The sequence below is a fragment of the Canis lupus genome, chromosome 6, assembly GCF_048164855.1.
Source record: "Canis lupus baileyi chromosome 6, mCanLup2.hap1, whole genome shotgun sequence".
Classification (NCBI taxonomy): Eukaryota; Metazoa; Chordata; class Mammalia; order Carnivora; family Canidae; genus Canis; species Canis lupus.
Window position 1 is genome coordinate 30,127,809 of NC_132843.1, and position 26,884 is coordinate 30,154,692.

At 34.6% G+C, this 26,884-nt stretch overlaps 1 long non-coding RNA gene across 1 annotated transcript in view; it reads right to left on the reverse strand.

Moving 5' to 3' along the window:
- Positions 1-669: 669 nt before the first annotated feature.
- The window catches only part of LOC140635178 (uncharacterized), a 32,658-nt gene continuing 6,443 nt past the window's right edge, over positions 670-26,884 (reverse strand). The window contains exons 2-4 of the long non-coding RNA XR_012032516.1: positions 13,498-13,668; positions 5,761-5,946; positions 670-848 (exon numbers count right to left, since the gene is read on the reverse strand). This is a non-coding gene — a long non-coding RNA (uncharacterized lncRNA). The remainder of the gene's footprint in view (positions 849-5,760; positions 5,947-13,497; positions 13,669-26,884) is intronic.

Below are 26,884 nucleotides of genomic sequence, written 5' to 3' on the forward strand. Positions count from 1 at the left end.
CTGATCCTTGCTATAAAATAATAAATTGTCTTTTTCTTTAGTGAGGATTGGACATATTCCATTTGCCTCCATAAGATGTTTGACTTAGAGAAAAACTTTCAGTGTCTTTGTGGAAAGTGTACGTCCCGTGATGTATCCTTCCCAGGCACTCACTCTGCCTTTTCTGCCCTACTTCCTACTCTTTTTCAAATACATGTAGCAGTATTAAAATGGGCAGAAGATGAAAGTGATATTATGGTCTGGGAAGGGGACATTTAAATATGTCCATTAAAAAAAGCAGTGCCCTGGCAGTGGACAGAAGCTGCTTTGTTCTCTTACTGTTACATTTCCTGGTGTTTGGGAAAAGATACTGTCTCCCCATTTTGTTGCCAGGGGAATAGGCTGCTCTCCTCAAGGAAGTGAACAGCAGGAGAGCCACCTATTATTTTCTCAACCCAGCTCCATTGTCTTTATACTTAATGTCAAATCTCTTCAGATAATAGCAAAAGATTTTCTGTCAGTTGAATTTTTGGGGGTGGTGAGTTTTTAATGCTTTTCTGTCTTCTAACTTCAAAAGTGTTTTAGCAGGAAATGTAAAGTATCTGTAGTTAGAGTTGCTGGTCCAGTGCTGTTTTGGACCAGGATGTTGTTCAATATACTGAAATAAACACACTATACAGCTTTGGGGCATAGTTTTTAGTCTGAAGTTATGGAAAATAAAAGAGAGAGGAAAGGGCAGACTCTGGCAGTAATTAAACTTTCCCAGAAGCCTGTGGGTTCCTCAAACTCTCAGCAAACATATTAGAACGGATCTGATTCAGAAACAGGTGCCAGGCCCAGTAACTCAAGAGCATATGCATTATCTCCACCTGGGGAATGGAAATAAAAGAAGAAGCATTAATCAGAACTCTAATCAGTGAGGGATACAATAAGGTTGATCTCACCTTATTTAGTTAGAAAAGCTCATGTTGAGGCAATATCCAGGTAGTCACCATTTTCATACTGATTATATCAGGAAAAATGAGGGTAATGATTCAGATTTGGCAGCTGTGGTCTCTTGTAAGAGAAACTAATAAAGGGACACTAAATCTTGATATACTTATCACATTTGGGCTGTCAGGAGTATATAATCTTCTCTGAAGTTTCTTGGATTTGTTTAGTGCAGCATATTTCATCAGGAAAAAAAGTTCCCCTCGCCCCCCCTTTTAGAGGATTGCCTAAAAGAACAAACCTACATCTTTCCAAAAAAGCAACAAGTCGTTGCTTTATAAACAATATATTTATTATTAAGGGTCATAAAAAAACACTCAGACACATACAAATACACAGACCCATCATCTCCTCACTGCTAGATCCCAATTTAAGTTACTTGGGAACAAAGCAACTTCACATTTGAAAGACATATTTATATGTAAAAGTGTATGTTTTTAACCCATTAGCCATTATTACTTTTATTCTGAAATTACATTGAGAAAGACAAGTGAACAGATAACAAAGAATATATAATCTAAAATGCATTACAGAGATAAATGTGTGTGCAAGTGTGTGTGTGCCCACATATATGTTAAAAAAGTCATATATAAAGCTGAAGTTGATACAGACAAATATGACGAGTTTTACATTTTGCTGTGAATTGGCTCAGTTTACCAAGGAGTGGGCATGGCAGACCATGATGAGGAGTGCAGATAGTATTTACTGTCACCAGTGATGTGCTAGTGGAGTGATTGATTGGGCTGCCACCTTCTCAAGAATACAGAATGTAGTAACTAATTCCTAACAACACAGAATGTAGTAACTAATTGTACTTTTTATTGCATTGTCCTTTCCTCTGTTTCAGGACATCTTCTGAATGTGAATCCTCTCACTATGTAAGAGCTGTTATATTGCTACAAATGGTCTCTCTGGAGTAAATGTTTTCACCAGAAGTCCTAGACATTTTGTAATGCAGTCCTTCCAAAGTATCCATTGGTCCTTGGCTCTCTACCCCATCAAGCTTCTTTTGTAGGACTCTTTGTTTTGTACCATTTGAAGTGATAAATAAATAAACTGAAGTCATCTTTTCCTTAAAACTTATTTGTTTTCATTAGGACTTTTCTTTTCTTTGAGTTCTTTCCAATCCATATATTATTCTTTTTTTTTATTTATTTTTATTTTTTCCATATATTATTCTATGAAAGCCCTGCTTTTGAGGGCTCTTTTAAATATCTAAGATTTTTTTCTGCATTTATGTGTTAATGTGTGACTATTTTCACGAACATATATGTGTATTTTATGTATATTGTTTGAAAATAAATTCTTAAAGATATGGTCTTCAAAAGTTGGGAGGAATCTATCAAGTAATAATGCTAAAATGACCTTCTGAACAGAGTACGTAGAGTATGGGGAAAAGTACTAAGTAAACTTCACTTTGAGCTTTACCAATTCCCCACCAATAGCTTGGACAACAGAACTAAATATCTGAATCCAGGTTTTTACATCTGAAAATGGAGGACAGTATCTATGATATGTATGACACTAGATTATAATAAACAAATCAAATGAGATGAAAATTCTTCATAATATGTAATGAGTTATAAGAATTTGCCTGAAATAATAAATTTTGCTCACCATCTTCCTATTTTACACAAGTCCCAAGAATACTGTTAGAGTCCTGAGGAGTGTTGTTTGTTCATTTTTTGTTATTTTATTTTTTTCCTTTTTTTTTTACAAAATACAAAATACTCTTCGCAGATATCTACTTGCTTTCTCTAGGTCTCTGCACAAAGTTGTCCCAACTTATATCTAAGTTTTTCCTATATTCGCTACACTCCATTCACTTGTCATGCTTTATTTTCCTTCCTTTATTTTCCATCATTCAGATGATGATGTATTATATTACCTGTGTTTCTACATTTAGTCTCCCAAACTTGATTTTTGTTTATTATTGCCCTACATCTTTGTCTATAATAATGAATTTCATTAATAAACATTTAACAAATATATCTAGTAGATAAAATATATAATGATACATTCATAGTATAACAAAAAGTAATGATAATCCAAAAGGGTCACTGTAGTACAAAAATTAAAATTTTAGTTTTATTACTGTGGAAGAAAATCTAGTTTTATGCCCATTGGAGCCTACAAACATTCTTTAGCAAAGTGCTTGCTCCGGCAACATGCAGGGTTGCCTTAGATCCATAGATGTTTGACCTCTTTCCTTTAGTAGCAATGCATACTTATGTTCCTTCCAGAAGAACTCACAGTTTGAGAAAGATCTGTGAAATGTCTAAGGAAAATTTACCATATAGAGAGTAGCTGCTAAAAGAGTCATGCATATCCAATTATATATTTGTTTCAACCAGAAGGTAAGTCATAAGCATTAGTAGAGATATGTGTGAGTTTATAGTACTTTCAGTATATAAGCCATTCTTATGGCATCATATTCTCATATTGTTCTGTGGTTGTCAGTACCATCTCACCAGTGCCCAGATAAGAAAGAGAACTCAAACCATTGCTCTTATGGTGAATGAGTTATGTATCATTAATCTTTGTGCTCGGTCACTAAACTTTCTTTGTCTTGTTTAGCATTATTGTATCTGTAGAACTGGAAACTTTGTGTAAAAACACCACTGTGTATATTTTCGCTTCTTAAAGAATTTCACTGAGTTTCTTTTTGATAGTTTGCAATGTGGGAGAAAATAGGGAGGTCAACTATTTGTTCAAATTTAGGAAAGAAAGAGATACTGTGATTTTTCTTTCCATTTCTGACATGAATGGCCTAACAAGGCAGGCAAGTAAAGATCTTACCTAAAGTTAGGTATTAAGTAATTTCCAAAGAACACAATGAAGCATGGGAACAATGCATGCCTATCAATTGTTCTTGTTATCATTATTGTTGTTTTGGGTAGTGTGCATAGGTGGTTTGATTTTTATTAAATTATTACCCAACATATTTTTTTTAATTAATTAATTAATTAATTAATTAATTAATTAATTTATTTATTTATGATAGTCATACAGAGAGAGAGAGAGAGGCAGAGACATAGGCAGAGGGAGAAGCAGGCTCCATGCACCGGGAGCCTGATGTGGGATTCGATCCCGGGTCTCCAGGATCGCGCCCTGGGCCAAAGGCAGGCGCCAAACCACTGCGCCACCCAGGGATCCCTATATTTTTGAAATGAGGATAAGGACCAATGGTGTCTGCTCTTTTCAAGAAAATGAGAATAAGGATAACATGGCATCCAGAGCAGTCAGAATGGCAGATGCTATGTGTATATGTGTGCACAGAGTGTCTGCTAAATATGTTTGGAATAGACTTTGTGAATATTATGGTAAAGATAGTTTTCTAGAGTTTAACTTGTAAATGAAGGCTTAAAAGAAAATAAGACTGTTCTTCTTGGGGGATAAATTTATCTTGTAATGTTGTATTTACTGGTGTAGGTAGAAAAGTAGCCGTGCAGACACACTTGTGGCTTCTGAAGTCTTAACACAAAATTGGTATCCTTTAGTCTCTGTCTCTCTCTCTCTTCTTTTAAAGATTCGTATTTATTTATTCATGAGAGACACACAGAGAGGGGCAGAGACACATGCAGAGGGAGAAGCAGGCTCCCTGTGGGGAAGCTGATGTGGGATTTGATCCCAGAACCCTGGGATCATGACCTGAGCCAAAGGCAGACACTCAACCACTGAGCCACCCAGGTGCCCTCCTTTAGTCTCTTTTATTTCAATAAGGTCTTTAGAAGTGTGCCTAGTAATGTCTAAAATGTACCATAGAAGACAGGGTCATTTTACCTCTTACACTGTCATCAGCTGTATTAACAAACTAATAAAGCAATAAGTACAATATTTATGTGTTATTTCAGTATTTGATATTTAGCATCTCCAACCACAGACTTTACCTCTAAAAATGCAGATTCTATTATTAGAGTAAGGACATAGTCAGGTATTAAATATTTTTAAAATGTTAGAATGCTAAATAATGTTAAGAACAATTAGTATTTATACATATTTAGGTAATTTGAATTTTATTTCATTCTTTATCACAATATTCCTAGGAGCCAGCACTCTTTTTTCTATGATGAGCATATCCTTCCCATTTGACAGCTAGAGAAACAGAGGCACACAGAAGGGAAAGAAAATTATACTGAGACTATGAAGAAGCTGAGCCAAACAGTAATATGAAAGTTTTACTCTATTTCATAGGCAAGATTGTTGTGTATGCTTACAACTCACCCAATTTTTTCCTACATTCTGAGCTGGCCTGCTACATTTTAAGGGATAGATTTGAGGAGGCTGTTGTTTTTAATACAATTTTGTTTTGTTTGATACTTACGTGTTTAATCATTATTGCTGCTGGCTATTGTTCCTTTTCATGTATTTTAATACTTTAATCAATGGGAATTTTATTGGTACTTGTACCCTGAGGCTATTGAAAGTGGAGGGTGCAATTTTATAAATATACAATTGAAATAAGGAAAAATAAAACAGATGGGCATGGAGACCAAGTGGGTAATAAAGTGATAAAGTTCTTCAGGAGCTAGATAAAGAGGTAGGGTTCTTCCCAGATAAATGTTTTTACCTAGGACTCCCTGAGTTAAAGAAGTAGGTTTACCTTTTGTTCATTGTACTTTTTCATCTAAAATTTCTTTCTCCTGCTTCTTCAACAATCATTTCAAATCTAAAATTACATATGGGGCATTAATATGAATAGTAGTAGTAACCTCTTGAATATCTTGACTATATATTGCAAATACAAACTTTATACTTTATTTTTGTACTTCACTATATTAAAGGTAGTACCTGCCTTTATGCTGGCTTATAGTTCCTCTGTTTCACAATCCAGTATATATTTTATTCTTTATATGTATTGTCTCCTTTTATCCAAATAGATTTCAGAACAGATTTCCTGAGATGTCATATCAGATGCATCTTTGATACATTCCCCAGGAAGTGATATAACCCAATTCCTGTAACTTTGATAAACACCTATGGGATTAACAGCAAACCAGTGAATAAACATAATATATTTTTTAAAAACTTAAGTTATTCATTCACCATTAAATTCATGTTTCTTATTCTTCAGTAACCTGGTCATTAGCATAGATAATGGTCAGTCTTCTATCCTCACTTCAACCTCTTTGCCACATTTTGCCCAAGTTTTATTTCTTGTATTTTTGTTCTAATAAAGATAATCTCAAACTGATAATTTATCACTATCTCCTCTGTTACCACAAAACAGAAGGTTAAGGAGGTACTGGAGAAACTGGTCCCCAATATTTAATTATAGTAAGTACCAAAGTACATTCTGGGAAATACTATATACTCTTAGTATATCTAAAAAAAGGTAGGAACAGCTGTTAATTTTCTAAAATTTAGTTTATTATTTCCCCTTCCCCAAGTGTTGGGAGGAAAAAATAATATTTAATGGTCTCTTAGGACTCTTTAACGATAAGAATTACTGGATTTCTTCATAATGATTAAATTGATGGAAGTAGACAGGGAAAATGTTTGGTGGAGCTGACCTTCAGATGAAGTTTCCACCCTTTCCCAATAGTGCTGAAAGTTGCATTTCTTTTAATGACTCCACTTAGAGCAGCAGGAAGCAAAGTGATCATCACCAGCAGGTACTTAGACAAGAGTGAGAGGTTGGATGTGGACTGCTCTATTAAAGCATCCCCGTCTAAACAGGGCTTCCTGGAGCTTAAGTGCCCATTGCTGCAGAAGCCAGGATACCATCTGTGAGTGCACAGCAAAGCTCATAGCTTTGTCTAATGAGAGGAACTGCATCAAGGAGACATTCTTAAATAGATGAAAGATCCATGGCATCTAATGGACAATTAGTTAACTTCATTCTTCAGAGTTTTTAAGCATCTGATAAATGACAAAATAAAGCAAAATACTTCAAGTGAAGCACTGAAGGGAATTAAAAGCAGTCTAAAAAGAAATGACTTCCAGGTTTTATATATTTTAGCATAATTCTGTGTTTGAATGTAAAATACCAAATACCTAGTGATCAGATTTCATTTGCTGTTTTCGTTTCTTTGTTTAAAATTGTGAAGACTATGACCAGTGTCATTATATGTGGTTAGAACATATGCTAGGCCAGTATTTTGAAATGTATATTGAAATTAGTGAATACGTTACAAACATTGTCAAATTTAATAAAATAATAATCAATAACACTCAGTTTGGAATGGATTTTAAAATCACCTGTTAAATTTTATTATTTAACAGGTGATGAAACTAAGGTCCAGAGAGAATAAATGTTTTTTCTAGAAGTTCATTCTAAATTGCAAGTTTGAAGATTTTTTTGAGCTTAGTATATTTCCATTCCATCACACTGTTAAATTTAAGGGTGTAGGTAAGACAAATAGAATGATGATATTGTAAATTTAGCCTATGTAAATTAATTTATATTGTTTTAAAGTAAAATATCATAAACGAGTTTTAATTTCTTGCTTCACACTGGACTAGGTTGCTTTAGAAGCCTATGAAAAAATGTGCAGCATATGTTCTCACTGAAGGAATTTGTATTTAGTTGGGAGAGAATGGTACATAAACAAAATGATAGTATGCATTATATGAAGAAGTACCAAAACATGTGGTGTGGGTGATAAGTGTTCTCAATAGCCCAGAGAGAGAGAGAGAGAGAGAGAGAGAGAAAGAGAGGTGGCTTGGGCGTAGCCCAACTGAGATGATTCAGTAGGAAGGACAGTTTTCTCTTCATGGCCAGTCAGCACTTGATGATACAAAAGGACACAAGGATGTCTGCCATTGGTTACAGAATTGGGATTTATGGGTATGTTTAACTAATTGTTTTAAATGTAGAATATTTTTTAAATTGTCTTTTGGCGAGCAATCACTAGAGCTGCTTTCCTTATTTAAAGAGTTTGATTTTGATTTATTGAATAGAACATCAAATACAGTGGACATCATTAGTTAATAGTAAGAACAGTAAGCATAACACTATTATTCTGTTCTTTATCTTCTTGACTATGTAATACAGCCTTGTGAGTTGGGAACAGTTTTTCCTAAACACACACTATGGATGAGAGAAAGAGAGAAAAGCAGATAGATTCCAAGAATGTGTGACTCAAAACCACAGGTTTTTAACTATTAGATTCGATTCAGAAAATTTGCAAATATTATAAATAATATACATTGCTTAAAAAGCTAAGATTAAAATATTAAAGTAAAAATTTGTCTCTTATCATCATGTACTCTTTTTCCAGTATGAACAGGAGATTCCATAAGAAATAAAATTTTCCCAAATATATCAGCATTTTAATACTAATGTAGAATTTACTCTATTAATGTCTTCTTTCAGCTCAGCCCCAGAGGTTGGTATTGATGGTGGCTGCTCCTAAATCTGAAGACATGCATAAGTCCTGGAGAACAGTGTCTGTCATTAAAAAGTTGCCATCTGTCTTTTTTTGATATCTGCTGTGCTGCAGTAAGTCACAGTATTTCCCTATCCTTTCAATGACAGCTCATGGTAAGATAAACTTGCCGTGATAAGATAAATGGCAACTTTTTTAATGAAAACCACTATGTGTGAGCTGCTTGGTTAGGTTACAGTTCCTCAAAGTGCATCTCATACCTTATTCCCTAATATCAAAACCAATGACCTATTCTTCAAAGGATTTTCTTTTCACTTCTATAATCAACATGATTTACAAAGTTCTCCTCCCCCCATACTTTTATATCCTCTCAGAATGAGACCTTGAATGACCCTGTAACCTTAACTTCTTATACCAAATTTTTGGAAATGTTTGTTTAGAAGACAAAGACATATTCTTTCGCTATTTTGAAAATCATCTTTGAGTAAGGTTAGCAAAGTAAGTGGAAAAAGCAATTTTTATTTATTTGAGTTACTTCCCCCCCATAAAAATAAAGGTACTTTACATATTGGTCAAGAATTGGATCTTGAAGTGGTTCCAGTCCATTATAGCTATCCTATAGCTGGCTGAATTCTGATTTTTCTAAGTCTCTGACCACCTACCTGTCCGATAAACCTAATATTGATAAACCTGATATTGATTCCAAATAAGTGTGGGGTAAATTTGCCAGAGACACCTCCTTCAAGTCCATTTTTATTGCTGCTGGGGTTCCTGGATTTATTTTTTCAGTTTAGAAGGTAAAAAAATGACCTTACATGTTAGTTATAGTTACTTTAAACAATTATTAAAATCATTTAGAGAACAATTAATAATTGGTAAGCTTACTACAGTAAAATCATAAAATTATTGTAAGTATATTTGTTTTACTTTTGACCATCAAAACCATTTCTAAGTTCCTAAATACATTTCTTTATATCAGAGAGACCAAAAGATCAAAGCAAAAGTGTTTCCTCATTTTGAATTTCACAAAGGATCAGGGTCATCATTGTGGACATTTCTAGATTTTAACAGGAAGAGATGGAGAATATATAGATAAATCAACTAAACCAAACACATAGAATTAAATTATTTTCTTAATTCATCTATGTTTTTACTTAATTCAGAGTTTTAATTAAGTCAGGTTTTGTTATAACTGGTTCACCAAGGAAATTCCTTATTCAGTAAGTTACTGAATTATTAATATGTAAATATGATATCTCAATATGCAAAACCATATATATATTCAGTAATTATTTATTGAGCACCTGTTGTATACAGGCACTAATCTGGGTGATGGCGATTCAATGTTGAACAAAAGAAAAGTCTCTGTTCTCATGGTGGGCACTGTTAAAGTTGGGTTGTGGAGGTTGATCAAAAATAAATGCTGTGGGTTTAGAGAGCAATGAAGTCAGAAAATAATAGAGTAGAATAAAATAGTAAGTGATATGGGGTGATAATGAATGATTTGCCCCTACAGCCAATACAGGTGCAATTTGTATTAAACTCTAATGATGGGGGCGGAGATCTAGGGAGGAGGATTCCAGACAGAGAGCCCAGGATATGTAAATGATAATGTTACACATGTACAAAGTAAGAGTCAGTACAGATGTCTCTGAACTAGAACATTGCCAATAAGGAACATAGCCTTAGGAAATTATGTTGGAGAAGTGGGCAAGGATAAAATCCTATATAGCCACTAAGGCCATGGCAAGAAGTTTAGATTTATTCTAAGCATGAATGGAAGCCATAGACGAATTTTGAGCATGAAAATAGCATGACCTTAAGTAAAAAGAAATCAGTCTGGCTGTTGGGTGTAGAATAGACCACTCAGGTGCAAATATAGACTCTATAAATTAAAGAGAAGGCTATCACATAGTCCCTGAGCAGTGCTAGTGTATTATTCAGAAGTGATAGTGGTGAAAATGGAAAAGTTTTGTGAATATAATGACAATTCTGAAGCCAGTATTAACCAGATTTTCCTGATGGCTAAGATAATGAGGGAAGTGTGAGGAAAGAGAAGAATTAAGGATAGCACTTAGGTTTTTGGCCTGAGCGACTACTTGAAACGGAAGTCTGAAGAAGAGAAAGTGTATTTGAAGAAAATATCTTTTTGTTTATTATTTACTTACATGTGAAATTTGAGGTTCTTATATAGCTGACTAGAAATGATTAGAGTTCAGGGGAGAGCTAAACATCAGCAATAGAAATTTGTATTCAGAACATATTTTGGAGGCTAAATAATATGAGATTGGGTGAGCTCACCTAGGAAATGTATGTAAATAAAGGGCATAGAGATGAGAATGAGAAAATGCAGCAAGTTAAGTTGACTAAGTCAAAATCACCAATAAATTAGGAGGAGCACTAAATGAGTATGCTCTCACAGCTCCTGGAAAAAATATTTCAGGCATAAAAGTATAGTTAAATATGTAAAATGACACTGAAAAGTCAAATAAAATAAGACTGAAAACTGACGTTGGGACTTGACAAGTAGATGCTTATACAAAATGCACATGTATGCATTTACACATATGCACACAAAACAAATTATCCATGATTCTAAACTGTAGTGCTTGCTCATGACCCTAGTCGTGAAATAATCAAATACTAGGTCCTTATGTGGTTGATAATTGAACCAGTTGACTTACACTACTTTGTGCTATATATTCATGACTAGGGTTATAATTTTACAGACTTTTACAGAGACTGCCCACCCATTAAAGTGGTTTTAAACAGATGATATGTTTCATGTGTTTAGCACCAGTGGGATGACCTTATAAATTTTCCCAAGCAACTATATTTTAATTGAGGAAGAAGTAAACAATGTGAAATATGCTTACAAATGCTAAGTGAATGAGGGAAAGTAACAGTTTTTGCCTTTTCTACCAAATTGTGTAAACCTTTATGTCTTTGTAATAAAAAGGAATGAGTAGGCAGTCCGAATTTTAGCAATTTTTGTTACTTAAGCTCTTATTAAATAGGATTATGTTAATTCTTTGCAAATCATCTCGCATTTCACAGTGATGGGTTCTAAAAATTAGAAGGTGAATTTAAAAAAGATCATCATATTTCTCTCTAGTCAGCCAATATAAATAGATACATTTTTATCTATAGATTTTCAATAGAACTAGGTTTTTATTATATAACTTAATATTGGATTTGCTTTAGAACTAACTTCAAAAAAGCTAATTTGTAATATTTGCCTCTGTAAAGAAAGGAGGGATTTAACTTAAATAATAATTCTAAACACAAAATTTGCAAATGATAAACAATTTTATTAATAATAAAGGATGCAGACTTTTGAAGAATTGGAAGCATTGAGTCTCTTGTATTTCTTTCCAGCCCTTTCTCTCTCCTTTCCCTTTCTTTCTCTTTCTCTTTCTCTTTCTCTTTCCTTTTCTTCTTTTTTGGGGGGTCGGGTGGGTGCCAGGTGCTACTTGCACAGTATTCAGGAAAGACCAGTCCTCTTGTAGGAGGAGCAGTTAGTTGGGCTATAGTTCTGCCTCTGCCTGTAATCATCAGTGGACACCTAAAGTATCTGTTGAGACCTATTTCCACCCCCCTCTCTCTTTTTCTCTCTCCTTCTCTTTGCAATACAATAGTCTTGGATTTGACCAGTCTTTTTTGGTGAGGATTGTGAGAATGCAGTGAAAAATGGATCCTTCCTACAGGAAAAAATGCATAAGCACAAATTCACAATCATTTTGCATGCAGCCTCAGATAGATCAGAACTTTTGGACTGGAAGGCAGCCAGCCTTAATGTCTATTACTTCAGATGCCATGGAGAGGACTGCAGGGGTACAGGCAGAAAAAGAGATGTTCACGTCCCCATGCAGTTAATGAAAATCTGTTTTCCTACACTAATGGGTAGAGCAAAAGGATAGCTTCCAAAAACCATAAGAGTTTCCAGCAACCCGTGTTCATATTCTGGAAGAACAGAGACCCAACTCACATTGATTTATAGATCTTGTTGTGCCTTTGCTTAGTCAAGCATGAATTTTTGTTCTTCTTCCTACAATAATACAATAGATACCTCTGACTTCATTTGATGGTCATTCCTGAAGCATGGCAGGGATTAGTTTCAATCCGTAGAGAGTATGTTTCCCCTTGGCCATCATAGACTTCTATGGCAGTTAGGGCATTGCTGTCTAAAAGTAAAGTTTTTCGGAGGTCTTCTTTTTACCATCCCTTAATCCCTTAATTAACTATGATTCAGCACCATAACCAAAAATTCTGACCATCTTATATATCATTACCTCAAATGTCATCATAAGCATTAAGCTTTATCTTTGCGTTTAGAATTCACTAAATGGTGTAAATTCTTAATCCTTAGAACACAATCATAGCACCATAAAATAGCTTACTACCTGATAATTAATTCATATTTTTAAACTTTTTTTTTTTAAACTTTTTTTATAGCCACCAGACAAAAGTCAAGGAGAAAATTAGCTGTTTTACCATAAATTATTTAAATTACCCTTAGGCAAAAGCTGATAGAAATCACATATTTGAAACAACACTTATGATTGTTTTACATTGCCGTGTCCCATAGAAGGAGTGACAAATATATGATGGATTTTGACAAACAGTTGGACTCTCTGGAATAGAGTGGGGATGCACTTCTTTTTCATGACAAATAGCTCTCTCAAGTAAGGGAGACAGTAACCTGCCAAGTGAAATCTGAGGTGCTAGACTTTGGTAGGAGCAGTGGGGACATGATCTTTCAAATTCTAAGTAATTATGTTTCTTAAGGCTTGAAAATTATGGGCTCAATGGATGGGTGAGTGGCTCTTTGGGATAGCTGGATACTAATCTATTAAATGTTCATGAGGTAAAGGTTAGTTTTTCTTTGTCAAGGACTACAAGGGCACTTTTAATTCCAAATTTTTTTTAAAATACATTTTACTACTTCAAAGGAAGACTAGAACAGAGGCCATGAATGACAGAAAATTATTTTCTCATTAGCAAGGCAGAGGAAATGATGGTCCCTGACAAACACAAGACAAATCACAAATATTGAGGGTGTTTTCTTCATGAAGGTGGTACCTTTAGGGGAAGATAGATGAATTAATATTTAGTCCTATTGAAACTGCCACTTAGAGAGAAATATGGAGCCTAGATGCCCAGTTCTTATGGGCAGCAGCTCTTTTCTCTCACTCACCAGGTTGTACCCACAGCTTCTTCACTCACGCCACTTCTTTCTGTTACCAAGTAAATGCAGCATCATTTCAGAGAGAACTGATGTTAATAAAATTAGCCGGTCACACATTGAAGCATTTATTGAGATCCTCTAGTTGTACATTTCCAGATCACAGTTGAGAAAGAAAACAACCTGTAGACCAATGAGAAAGTGCATCAAAAGCTGCAAAGGCAGCACATTTTTTTCCCTAATATCATCTCTTCTGGGAAACATTACCCTCCTGTGCTCTTCCAGACCATTGATTCCATTCTGAACCCATAAAAAAGAGATTATAAATCAAGAGAAGGAGGTACCGGTAGAATACTATGAATGGTTTAGAAGTTATTTTGTGAACAAAATTGAGACCATTAGAGCTGCTGAGCAGCTTCTACCTCTAATCATTTTTTCCATTAACTAAGTTTTTTGCCCACTCTAGAGAGAGTGGTACAATTTTTATAGCAGGATCATGCAGAATTTGAAAGCATCAGATGGGCAGTGCTTACCAGTTGCTACCCTCTTCATATATCTTGTAAAGATACTGACCCCTAACATGGTACCCCTTCCTCCTGATGTTTGCCCAGGACATGAACCACTGGTTAGATCTCTGGGATACAGTCATGTGATGTCATTAAAGTGATACAAGATTAAAAGCTGGTAGACGCTGATTCTAATCATAGTTTTGCTTCAAGCTGTTTGCATAGCCTTAGGGAAAATTGCTTAATGAAACTGAGCCTCAGTTTCTTGCAAAGTACAAAGCTGAAGATGAACCCACAGGTATTTTACAGGATATTACACAGAAAAGATGAGGTCACATGTGTGGAATTCTTAGAAAAGTGAAGCACTTTTGAATGTAAAAGCAAAATATAGTCAGCATTTATTGTGTTATTATTTTGGTCATCATTTTTATAGTGTTTTAAATTTCTGTTATCTTGTGCTAATGAACTACACACATATACTGAGACTATGATCTTATATCTAGGTGGTTATGTTCTTACTTCCAGGCTGTCATGGACATCAACTCTTTCTGCACCCTAGCAGCTTTCATCCTCCTCTGGGTAATCCCTCCCTAATTTCTGTCTAGGACCATGCTTTTCTTCCCCATATGTTTCCAAAGGCCTAAACTCTACCTTCGGGGCAGATTACATGAAGTGTATGTATAAGCGTGCATTTATTTGGCTTCCAATATTGATTCAGAGGTTGGCCTTAGGGACAGGTTTAGCTGGAAGTATTGGAACACAGTCTCCTACTCTTTTTTTTTCACTTGATCTCTACTGGGAAGGATCGAGTCCTGGATTGAGCCCTGAGAACCGCCAGCAGCCATCTTGTGACTATATACAATACACTGAGAATAAAGTCTTCACAGAGGATGCAGACCTGGCATACAGGAGACAAAAGCAGATTTTGATGAGATTATTTAAAACCCTATGTCAAGCTGTGACTCCCTATCCTATATAACTCTTCAGTTATATGACCCTATAAATATCCTTCCTTCCTCTAAGTCAATTTTAATGCTATTCTGTCATTTGCAAACAACGTAACACAAATACAGAAACAAAATATAGTTTTTTTGAAAAGCTAATCTTTTGAGTGTTCCTGTGTATTTTTAGACATTCGCATAAGACTTTTATATCTTTATAAATGTGATCCTCTTATACAGTATAGCTGAGATAGATACTATGTGTATTCTCAGATTAAAGATGAAAGATTCCAGATGCAATTGCTCCAAGTCACACAATTAGTGAAGGGAGGAGCCAGTATTCAATTACAGTCTGCCAACAGAAACCATACTTTGTATTATGCAATAAAGGTTCTGTTTAGGAGGTTTTTTTTAATGGCAAAACTCTAAACAACCTATACTCAAGGGGCAAGAATATTTATATAGGTAAATGAAATTCAGGAGCATTTTGATTAGTTTTAACTGTGCCAGCTTTGCCTCCATCATGCCTTCTTTGTGAGAATGTGGAAACCAGGAAAAGAGAGACTGAATGAAAAATGGAAATTGACCTTAAAACAGAGATAGGCTAGTGGAAACTAAAGTGAAATGGAAGAAGTCCATGGTGGCAAGAAGAGAGAATAATTTTCTTCTGATTGTATTCAAAGATTCCACAATAACATAGTTTGCCTATGAATGGAATATGAAACTTTAGAACTTAAAAATTCTAGTGTTTGCTGCCCTAGCTTCTATCCAGTCAATCTGTGAGTAAATTTCTGCACAGTTCTGATATAGGAGATACTGTGGTAGAGAACTCAGGGGAATAGGAGAACTGCAGTCTGTTTGGTCTTCATACTTGTACCTGGTAGAAACTTACAAATTTATAATAGAATGAATTATAATCAAAAAGTATTATTTTCTGCCATTGTGATTCTTGAGGACTTTTAAGGTATGTGGAACTTTATGTTACTGAATTAGGCCACTTTCAGAAAAGTTTGGGGACTTATTTTATGCAGGGCACACAATATGCAATCATGGCTCAGCTCTCCTAATAGTTATAAATGTGCAGCATAGTCGGATAGGGTTCACATCTTTGTTCCCAGGTGGTTACATATCATCACTCAAAGGAATCACTTAAGATAACATTGATGTATGAATTATTTTCCCTGACCAAAAGGAAGCTCTTTCCAGTCAATTGACACTCAGTCTTGAGTGTCTGAATGTCTTACAGTTAAATTATTAGAACATGACATTGAAAGTAGGGAAGATTTTTTTTTCCTTTTACCCATCTTCTAAGTAACTTTAGTACACAGATGAATGTATTTTCAGCTACTCACTAAACTTGAAATAAATACTTAAAAAGAATTTTCATTAAAAATTTCAGTGTCAAATTCTAGTTCTATCAATAGTCATTACTACTCCATTTTAAATAACAATAATAATTCTCACCACCTTCTTCTGTGGAGCACAAAACCAATGCTGCCTTCAGGGGGAGAATGAGGCACTAATTCATGTCCCCATTATATCTTGGCTAGATTGCTGCAGTTCATTATAGGCTTTCTTGACTGTTTATTTAGGCAATAAATCTTGTCATTATATATACTACATCTGTCAGGTTCAAGACAACTACACAGAGGCCCTATTGCTATTATAAACCTTTAATTTAAAAATCTATAATTAAAGAAGGGCAAATATGTTATTTGAGGCTTGAAGCTTTGGTGATTTGGAGACACTCCAACATTAAACTGTGCTTGCTCAAAGTAGTAATTTCAGAGGTGAGATAAGTGGAGCGATCAGGCAATGGGTCCAAATAGAACAAAATTCCTTGAGAGACATTGACTCATATTTAGGGCCTCATTGCTTTGCTTCCTCATAACCACATCAGTAGGATTTGTATCTCTAAGAACAGAGTCTACAGAACTCAAGTAGAAATGGCTAAGGAGATAGGAGGCATCTCAACAGACATCTATTTTAATGACCCTTGAATGCTGATTCTGGTTCCCCTGGAATTCTTCAAATTAACCTACTCAATTTTTATCATCAAAATTAATCAAGAGTAGTTATCAAAGGAATCAAAGTCAAATATCTTTTACTTTCTCTACACTTCTGTCTTTTAAAATGAATATTAAAAATGGCTATTATTTATTCTGTGACTATTAGGTCTAGGCACTCTGCTAAGCACTTTATTTACAATATCCTTGGCAAAAGTCCCTTAAAATAGGAAAATAATCACTTTATTTTAAATATAAATAAATTAAGTATGACAGTTTAAGTTACTCTCTGGATCTGAAATTGAGGTCAAATTTAGTTAATGTATCTGCAGTCTTTAAAGCTGCACCATGACTGTGATGTTCTCAAACATATAGTTTTTTGGAATTTATTTTTCTTTTTTTTAGCACTTTTATTTCTTTTTTTTTTTTACTTTTAATATATATTTTTTTATTGAGGTTCAATTTGCCAACATATAGTGTAACACCAGTGTGCTAAAATCTTAAAAGGACCTGACAGTTCCAGGAGAGTAGACTTCTAATTCTTCTTTCTCAAAACCATGCATCCTTTCCCCAGGTGGTCTACTTTCTCCTTCAAGCTTCAACTTCTGTCTTTCAATTGCAACTCCCAAATTTATATTTCTAGCTCTGATCTTTCTTCTGCCTTCCAGAATTATGTTGCCAATTTTATTTTTATCTTTTGGGTTTTTTAAACTTTTTTTTTTATTTTGAAATTAAACTTACAGAAGAGTTTTAAAGATAGCACAAAGAGGCCCCAGGTACCACTTACCCAGTTTTCCTTGATGTTGGCATTGTATGGATCTGTAGTTAAATGACCACAATTGAGAAATAAGCATTGGTAATTCAACACTGATTTTATTTGTATTTCAGCAGGTTCTCACTAGTGTCCTTTCTCTATAAGAATCTAATTGAGGACACAACACTCTAGACCAGTTACTCAACCTCTATTTGCTTATCATAACCTCCATACTTTTGATCATTATTGTATAGAATGCCTGTTTTTTGTTTTTTTGGGTTTTTTGTTTTGTTTTGTTTTTGTTTTTGTTTTTTTTTTTTGCCTGGTATTTTCTCATGGTTGAAAGGGGCTTATGGACATTTGGAAAAAATAGCATGGAAATGAAGTGCCTTTCTTGTCTCATTTTATGTCTTATTATTCATGAAGTTCACCTTGATCACTTGATGAAGGGAGTGTCTTTCAGCTTTCTCCACTATGAAGTTACTATTTTTCTCTTTCCATGTATTGTTTTTCAGAAGTGAGTTCCTCAGACCACTTAAGGGGAGAGGAATTAAGCTTCAATTCCTGAAGGGAGAACTCTGAAAGAAGTTTTGAATATATGTTTCTTTTTTTTTTTAAGATTTTACTTATTTATTCGTGAGAGAGAGAAGGAGAGAGAGAGAGAGAGGCAGAGACACAGGCAGAGGGATAAGTAGGCTCCACACAAGGAGCCCAATGTGAGAATCAATCCTGGGACCCCAAGATCATGCCCTGAGCCCAAGGCAGACACTCACCCACTGAGCTGCCCAGGCATCCCTGAATGTATGTTAAAAGCACCACAGTAATTAAAAATACTTGGGGGAAGATACTCTGAAGCTATGAAGATATTCTGTTTTGTCTTTTAAGTTTTACCCACTAATTTTAGCTTTCACAGTGGATCTTGCCTGCAACAATTATTACTGTAGTGTTGTAATGATTATTTTTTAAATAATAATTACTTCCCACCTTTTTTTTATTAACTAACTGTAATTCTGTGAGGAAGAATTATCATATTTTAGTTATTTATTCACTCATTTATTCATTCAATTTTCAGTTGTGTATATTGAGGTAGTTTTGTAGATATATAGTTTAGGTAATAATTTAATGCTGTGATCATTCTATTGCTCAAATTGTTTCAGCTTTGGCCATTGGGGGTTCTTCCATTGTTGTTTCCTGGTGTCTTTTCAACATGTATCCATCCTTTCTTTTTCTCTACTTTCTAGCCACATAAGATTCTCTAGAGCCTGCTCAAATTCAAGATTTAAATATTTCTTCAAGGAGCCCTAGATTCTTCTTGGTAAATGGTATTTAGAGTATAAGAGATATACTCATTGCTACTGAAGTTATACTGATTTTAGACATGCTAGGAAACTTATTCATACTAACCATGTACATACATAAATCTGTATTTACGTTATCTATCATCTATCTAGTCTATCAATCAAGATAAATATGAGTTCATTCTGATATCTCTCACTCTGACATACCACTTCAGTATGGATTCTAGCCTTTTCTACTTCACTTATATTTAACTTTTTTCTTTACAAGGAGAAACCTGGCTCTCATTATCTATAACATATTTGCTTGTCCAAACTTTTATACATATAAAGTAGTCAGAATTGCTGACTTGGACTTCTGTGGAAAAAAAATGTACCAATCAGAGTAAATTGCTTGTGTACAGTTTTCTTTTTTTTTTCTTTTTAGCATAACAGTATTTAGTCAAAACACTGTTTTACAAATTTTTTAGGTTAGATTATTCCTTTCCCATCTTTTTTGGTGTGCATATGTTATAAAGCTGTAATATAGTTAGATTCCTTCTTCACAATCTGTATATTTCCTCTTGAGTTCTCCTACCATCCTTGTTGTTTTAGCCTTTCTATTTTTTAAAAGATTTATGTATAGCAGATTTATATAAAATGTATAAATTATGAGTACATCTCAATGACTTTTTTACACTGTATACATAGATATAATTTCAGTCAGTTCGAGATATAAAATATCACTGGCACACACACACAGTCCCCTGTAGGACTCTTCCAGTCACTACTTAACAAAAGTAATTTTTTTTTTCCACTTCTGTAACCATGGGTTAGCTTTGTGTGTGTGTATGTATGTGTGTGTGTGTGTGTGTGTATGTGAAGATTTCGTATTTATTTGAGAGAGAGAGAGGCAGATATAGTGACACAGACAGCAAGAGAGAGCATAAATGTGGAGGAGAGGGAGAAGCAGACTCTCTGCTAAGCAGGGAACCAAATGCAGTCTTCAATCCTAAAACCTTGAGATCATGACCTGAGGCAGGTGCTTGACTGATTATGCCCACCCCTTTTAAAAAAAATTTTGAGGGATACCTGTGTGGCTCAGTGGTTGAGCACCTGCCTTGGTTGTGATCCCAGGGTCCTGGGATTGAGTCCCACATCAGGCTCCCCACAAGGAACCTCCTTCTCCCTCTGCCTATGTCTTTGCCTCTCTCTTTGTGTCTCTCATGAATAAATAGTCTTTAAAAATAAATAAAATATTTTTGATTTATTTATTTGAGAGAGATAGTGACAAAGATAGCAAGAGAGCTTTGTGTGTTTTTGAATATGCTGTACATTTCTTTTTTTTCTCAGTATTATATTTATATAATCCATTCATGCTGTGATGCGTTTGAGTAGCTAGTTCTTTTTAGTTTCCCTATAGTATTCTTTAATCAATTTTATTGAGATATAGTTCACAATGAGGGATCCCTGGGTGGCGCAGTGGTTTGGCGCCTGCCTTTGGCCCAGGGCGCGATCCTGGAGACCCGGGATCGAATCCCACGTAGGGCTCCCGGTGCATGGAGCCTGCTTCTCCCTCTGCCTATGTCTCTGCCTCTCTCTCTCTCTCTCTGTGACTATCATAAATAAATAAATAAATAAAAATTTAAAAAAATTGTATAGTTTACAATGAAATGCACCTATTTTTAAACATACAGTTTGAGTTTCGACATATGTATGCTCTCATGTGATCTCCACCCTCCTCAAGATACAGAACATTCACATCATCACAAAAAGTTCTGTCTTGACATCTTCCCCCTCCATTTGATGCCTCATTACTCTCGTTTCTTACCAAATTGGTCATTTTGTAACATTGATTTCCTCAGGCTCCTCCCTGACTTTCAAACCTTTCAGTACTTCTACATTGCTTTCATGATAAAACGAGATCTTTTGAATGACCTTTCATGTTCTGAGTTGACCTTTGCTTGCTGTCACTTGTTTGCTGCTCTCCTATTTATTCATTGTCATCTCCTTCCAGCTACTCACAGTTCCATGGATATCCTAAGATCTTTATTTCATGCCTTTCACATGCATGAAGCTATTTAAGTCAAGACTATCTTTCCTTTCCCTCCCCATCCTTGACGATTCAATTGGATGACTTTGTTTACCCGTTAGAAGTAAACTGCTATTCTTTTGTTCACTTGTGTCAGATGATGGCCTTTCAGATATGCACCCATAACATTCATCTCTGCATAATGCTTATTGGAAGATATTTTTGTTAATTTAAAATTTATATTCTATATTATACCATAAAATTTACTCTTAGGATGCTTCTAAGAATATTTACACATGTATAGATTCACACATTACCATCACAATTAAGATGCAAAAGAGTTCAACTGCCCAAAAAAACTCCATCATAGGATCACCTTATAGTCACTGTCTCTCTTACCCTGGACCCTGGGAATGAATGATGGTCCTCTAGTACTTATTATCTATCTCTATAAGAATGTTATATAGATGGATCCTACAGTATGTAATCTTTTTACTTTGCCTTAATTTGAAACTAATCCAAGTTAAGACATGTATGTTCATTAAATCTTTATATAAATCCTGCAGTAAAAATTAAAAAAAATATGTTGTTTTATACAAAGTTATTTAAATAAAATAAGAAAACAGAAAAAACTATATGGATGTATCCTTTATAATTGTCTAAATAGTCACTTTTCCTAATGTTTTATATTCTTTACAGATTTAAGTTATTATCTAGTATTAATTACTATATAACTTTTCCTTAGAGAACTACATCTAGTATTTGGCTTCTAGTAACAAATTCTCTAAATCTTTTTTATATGGAAATGTTATTTTGCCTTCTGTCTTGTTTTGTTCTTTAGAGAGGGAAGATTGGGAAAGGGCAGAGGGAGAGTTAGAGAATCTTAAACAGGCTCCATGCCCAGCTCAGAGCCAGACACAGAGCTCAGTCTCACAGCCGAGATTATGACCTGAGCTGAAGTCAAGAGTCAGATGCTTAACAGACTAAGCCACCTAGGTTGCCTTTGCCTTCATTTTTGAAATATAGTTTTTTTTCTGTAATAGAATTGTCGATTAACTTTATTTTTCCTTTCTTTCAATACTTGGTCTTTACCTTTGCATTGATCACTAGTTTTGATGAGAAATCAGATGTTAATATTATTATGGTTCTTCCTTGTATATAAGCCATTTTGCTGTGGCTGGTTGCAATATTTTCTCTTTGTCTTTGTCTTTCAATGCTTTAATTATGATGTATCTATGTGTGAGTATCTTTGTGTTTACCCTACTTGGAATCCATTAAACTTCTTTTGTATTAGACTAATGTTTTTCATCAAATTATAGAAGTTTTGGTTACTATTCCTTGGAGTAATTTTTCTATCTCTCTCTGGGGAAAAACCTACTTACATGTTCTTTCAGGTTGTTAGCAGAATTTAGGTACTTGTACTTGTTGAACTGAAGTCCCTATTTCATTGTTGGCTGCCAGCTAAGGACCACTTTCAGATCACAGGGCCACCCACATACCTTGCCATATACTCCCTACCATTTTTTAAGCTTAAATTCAATTTGCCAACATATACACCCATTCTTCTCCCATCATGTGCTCTTCTTAAGGCCTGTCACCCCATTACCCCATCCCCCTACCATCTCCCCTTCAGCAATCCTTGGTTTCTTTCCCAGAGTTAAGAGTCTCTCATGGTTTGTCTTTCTCCTTCTCTTATGATCTCTTAACACTATTTCTTATATTCCACATATGAATGAAACCATATGAAAATTGTCTTTTCCAACTGACTGATTTCATTTAGCATAATACCCTCCAGTTCCATTACATTGATGTAAATGGTAGGTATTCATCCTTTCTGATGGCTGAGTAATATTCCATTGTGTGTGTGTGTATATATATATATATATATATATATATACAAATATATAAAGAGGTATTATCCATTCATCTGTTCTTTATCCATTCATCTGTTCAAAGGACATCTCAGCTCCTTCCACAGTTTGGCTATTATGGACATTGCTGCTATGAACATTGGGGTACTGTGACCCATTGTTTCCATTACATCTGTATCTTTGAGGTAAATACCCAGGAGTGCAATTATTGGGTCATAGGGTAACTCTATTTTTTCAACTTCTTGAAGAACCTCCATACCATTTTTCAGAGTGGTTGCATCAGCTTACATTCCCACCAACACTGTAAGAGGGTTACCCTTTCTTCACATCCTCGCCAACATTTGTTGTTTCCCATCTTGTTAATTTTAGCCATTCTCACCAGTGTAAAGCGTGTCTCATTGTGGTTTGGATTTGTATTTCCCTAATGACAAGTGATGTGAAACATTTTTTCACATGCCTATTGGCCATGTGTAGGTCTTCTTTGGGAGAAATGTCTTTCATGTCTTCTGCCCATTTCTTGAGTTGTTTGTTTTTCTGGGTGTTCGGTTTGATAAGTTATTTATTGATCTTGGATACTAGCCCTTTATCTGATATGTAATTTGCAAATGTCTTCTCCCATTCTGTAGGTTGCCTTTTAGTTTTTATGACTGTTTGGTTTGTTTGTTTTTTGTTTTTGTTTTGTTGTGCAGAAGCTTTCTTTTTATCTTAACAAAATTCCAATAGATCATTTTTGCTTTTGTTTCCCTTTCCTTTAGAGATGAAATGTCTTACAAAAAGTTGCTATGGCAGAGGTCAAAAAGGTTGCTGCCTGTGCCTAGGATTTTGATGGATTCTTATCTTACATTTAGGTCTTTCATCCATTTTGAGTTAATTTTTGTGTATGGTATAAGAGAATGGTCTAGTTTCATTCTTCTGCACTTTGCTGTCCAGTTTTCCCAAGACCTTTATTGAAAAGACTATCTTTTTTCCATTGGATACTCTTTCCTGTTTTGTCAAAGATTAGTTGACCACAGAGTTGAGAATCCATTTCAGGGTTCTCTATTATGTTCCACTTATCTATGCCTGTTTTTGTGCCAGTACCATGCTGTCTTGTGGATCATAGCTTTGTAATATAGCTTGAAAAGCATTGCGATGCACTCAGCTTTGGTTTTCTTTTTCAACATTCCTCTGGCTATTCAGAGTTTCTTCTGGTTCCATACAAATCTTAGGATTATTTGTTCCAACTCTGTGAAAAATGTCCATAGTATTTTGATAGGGATTGCATTGAATATGTAGATTGCTCTGGGTAGCATAGACATTTCCACAGTATTTATTCTTCAAATCCATGAGCATGGAATGTTTTTCCATCTCCCTGCTATTTTTAAAGCCAGCAATGGAGAACATCTCTTGCATCAAATCATGCTTATGATTCTCATGTCTAACCTTTTCTGTTTCTGACTGGTACTCTCAAATTTAAAGGACTTCTTTTATTAAGTAGGGCTGCCTATTTACATTTCTTAAAGTCTACTGTTCCTTATAAAATAACTGAACCTTGGAATCAAAATCTATCATATTCATATTCTTGGGGACTATGCAGAATTTGTACACTTAAAGATTGAGATATTCATGGCCATTTTAGAATTATTCTTACCACCATATGCTTAGTGATTGTAACTACTTCTTTTATATTTTGAGAGGAGTGTTAAAGTATATATGAAATGGATATGAAATGAAATAGGTATTTTATATATAATGCATGTTTCCACAGACTGTGTATATTGGGGCTTGGTTTATTTTTTTAAGATGACAATAGCTATCTCTTAACTTGTATGTTTAGACAGTTCACATTCAAAGTCATTATTAATATGTTTGAATTAAATCTTAGGTTCAAAAAGAATTTGTTGTTTTTTCTTTCTACTTCATCCTGGGTTATTTGAATACTTTTTTTTATTACAATTCATCTCCTTTCTTTCCTTATTTATTATACATCTATTTAAAATAAACTCTTTCATTGTTCACTTAGGGATTATAGCATACATTTTAATTAACATATCCACTTTAAACTAACATTATACCACTTCACAGGTAATGTAAGGACTTTACACTGTATATTCATAATTCTGTCTACCTTGGTGCAGTTGTTATTTTTTTTAACTTTCATCTATGTTATAAAATTCACACAATACCTTCTTAGAGTATTGCTTACAGTATGCAGAAAAGCCCATTTCTCTATTAAATCAATTAAAAATAGAAGAATGAATTTTATACTCATTTTACATTAACTTATTCTTTTCTCAATGCTCATTGTTTTAAATTATGGACTAAATTTCTGATCAGTGTCATAATAAGTATCCTTTAACCTTGACATAAGAGTAGATCAATAAAAAAGCAAGTATTTATCATTATTTTAAGGATAGTTTTTTGATTATAGAATTCTGGATTAACAAGTTATTTGTTGTTCTGTTTTGTTTTGTTTTGGTTTGGTTTCTTTGTTTATTTTTCCTTTAACACATTAAAGATGTACCTCCATCATCCCCAGCTTGCATGGGTTTTCATGAGAATTTGTTATAATTCTTATCTTTGTTCCTTTTGCAATAAGTATTTTTACTCTATCAGTTCTCAAGATTTTCTGTTTGTGACTTCCAGCAGTTTGAATTTGATACAGCTAATATTTTTTTTTCAGTGTGATAGTTTGCTCACCTTTGTTTCATTTTGGTTTTTATCTTCTTGATATTCTCTAAGCTAGTTCAATTTCTGGTTTACTGATTATAATTAATTTTGGTAAATCTTTGGATGTTATTTTTCAGCAATTAATTTTCCTCATTCTCTTTCTTGCCCCACTTTCTGGCTGTTACTATACATCTGTTTTAACATCTGGCATTGTCCCATACCTCTTGGGGGCTATGTTATTATAGTATCTTAAGTCTTCTATCTCATTGTGATATAATTTGGGTTATTTTTATTGACCTACCTTCAAGTTCACTAATTCTTTCCTTAACGGATGAATCTAGTGATAATCACATTGAAGAAATTTTTTCAGTGTTATAATATCAATGTTAGGTTTAAATGTCTTCTCCTGTTGTTTTAACAAGATGAACAAGATGAACTCATGCTTTAGTTCCAAGATGAGTCGTCTTCTTCTAATTGTTTCATGTTTTGAGTGAATTTGTTATGACCTTATTTCTGTGCTTCCTGGTTTGTTGAAAGCTGGACATCTTATTAGGATCATAGGTATTTGGAGGAGAACACACTTTTCCTTCTGCTAGCCGTTCAATGTAAATCTTTGTGTTAATCAAGTTAGAAACTTGGTTGGATTTTATATTTAATGTTGCTGTGATTGTCTTCAGTCTATTACATATTTCCAAGTCCTCTAGTGCAGTGAATCTCAACTGGGGAAGAATTCTGTCCACCCCCCCTCCAACCCCAACCCCACACACATGCCCAGGGTACATTGGCAATGTGTGGAGACACTTTTGATTTTACTCTGGGTTTGCGGGTGCTATTAACATCTAGTAAGAGGAGGCCAGGAATGCTGTTCAACATCCTGTAATCCACAAGACATCCCCCCTCCCACATACACACAGCAAAGAATTATTCAGCTCAAAATACCAGTAGTGCTGAGGGTGAGAAACCTTGCACTGATAAGAACTTGTGTTTAGGCTGTGGGTTTGTTTTCCCAACATTATTTCCTCAGTATCTGCCCTCTTTTCCTTTGGTTTTTGTCTTAGCTATGCTCCAGAAAGAATCTGTCTCTTGTAGTTTTCTTGAACTATATTCAACTGTTGTTATGCATGTTAGCTTGCCTAGGAAAGCTAGAAAGCTAGAAAGAAGACCTTTTCTGATGTCCTGATTATGTTTTGGTCTTACTAAGTCACTCTGCCCTGGATCATAGAGATACTAAAGACTTCACAATTACCCTTGAACCTCCTCTAGAGATTGTGCTTGTTTTGTTTGCTTGTTTGTTTTTCTTTTCTTTTTCTGTAACTACAGAAAACTGTAACTTTCTGTAACTACTACAATGAGAAATATACCCTAA